This window comes from Aphanomyces astaci (genome assembly GCF_000520075.1).
Source record: "Aphanomyces astaci strain APO3 unplaced genomic scaffold supercont1.304, whole genome shotgun sequence".
Lineage (NCBI taxonomy): Eukaryota > Oomycota > Saprolegniomycetes > Saprolegniales > Verrucalvaceae > Aphanomyces > Aphanomyces astaci.
In genome coordinates, this window is record NW_009798567.1 from 6,903 (window position 1) to 8,636 (window position 1,734).

A 1,734-nucleotide genomic window follows, 5' to 3' on the forward strand; every position below is an offset into this window, starting at 1 on the left:
CCTGGACACCCCCTGTGGACCTTTGGCCCTGCGTGGACTCAAGGCCTGGGTGGACTCTTCCTCCAACGCGGCAGAGCTCCTGATCAGCCGGGCTGTGATGGAACGGCTGGGTTTCTCTGAAGACGAGTTGCTCAGCCACGCCTTTGCCAAGCAAGAAGTCTGGGATTTCAGCGACGTGGACAAGCCGTCTGCGATGGCAAGTGTCAGCCGCCTAACTCAAGTGGCCACCTCCAGCGACGAGTGCGGTGATGACGGTATGCACTGTGCCACCCCCAACATCCAAGTCCCATCTGCGGAAGACGCAGAAGGCGAGCGGAACAGGCGGTGAGCGGTGGTTGAAGCGGTGATTCAAGACAAGCTCCGCGCCGCCGAAGACGAAGGCTTGACCGCGGGCCTCCTCGAGAAGCTGCGACTCCTCCTGGCCAAGCACGGTGATGTATTCCGTCTGGAGATCGTCCATGACGAGCCGATCAAGGTGGAGTCACTGCGAGTGCGCATCAAGCCTGGCGCCGTCCCTGTCAAGTGTGGCCTGCGACGATACCCCCCAGTGCATGTGGAGTTCCTCACGACACATGTGCGCGAGCTCGAAGCAGCTGGCCTGGTGTATCGAAACAACCGCGCAACATGGGCCTCGGCGCCGCGCATCGTCCCCAAGAAAGACCCTGGCGACTTGCGCATGACTATCGACAGCCGGCCCATCAACGCGTGCACGGAGTCTATGCCATGGCCTATGCCGAACCTTGACGCCGCTCTGACTGTCTTAGTGGGCGCGCGGGCGTTTTTCACCCTCGACTGGTTCAAGGGCTACTGGCAGCTGGCGCTCCATGAAGACTCCCAAATGTTCTACTCCTTCATGACCCCCTTTGGAGTGTACACGCCCACAAGAGTGCTTATGGGCCAGACCGACGCGGTGGCGTTCTGCCAGTCGGCGGTGGACTTCATGTTTGCCGACCTATGGTTCAAGGGACTCCTAGCCTGGCTCGACGACATGCTTGGCTACGCCGAAACCCCTGAAGACCTCCTCGACCTCCTCGACCAAGTCCTCACGATCTGCTCCTCCTTCAGCCTGAAGCTCAACCCGAAGAAATGCGATTTCTTCCTGACCAAGGCCGTCTGGTGCGGCAAAGTCGTTTCAACTGAAGGCGTCCAGCACTCCCCCACAAGAATCCAAGGACTGTGTGCACTCGCGCCGCCCGCCACGGCCGCCGACCTCCAACAGTTCGTGTGCGCAACCAACTGGATGCGGTCCAGCATCCCCTCCGCCAACTCCTCGACGCAGCGACCAAGCAAATTGGAAGTGCGAAGAAGACGAAGCTCATCCGCGTCCAACTCACTGCCGTTGGCTGGGACGTTGGCCATCTGGCCTGTTTCGACAAGATCAAGGAAGCTCTTGTGGCGATGGTTCCCATGGCGCACCCACGGGCAGACATGATGGTCTGCCTTTACACCGACGCAAGTGAAGGCTTTTGGGGCGCGATCGTCACTCAAGTACCATTTGAAGGTCTGGCCCTGCCGTCGGAAGAGCAGCGCCACCAGCCGTTGGCCTTTCTCAGCGATGCCTTTGCTGGCGCAAGCGAGCGTTGGACAATCGTGGAGAAGGAAGCGTTTGCCGTTGTGGAAAGCTGCAAGCGGCTGGACTACCTTCTTATCCGCCCAGCTGGCTTCCGCCTTTTCACCGACCACAAGAACCTGCAGTACATTTTCAATCCTGCCGGCCAGTCCCCAAGCATGGCG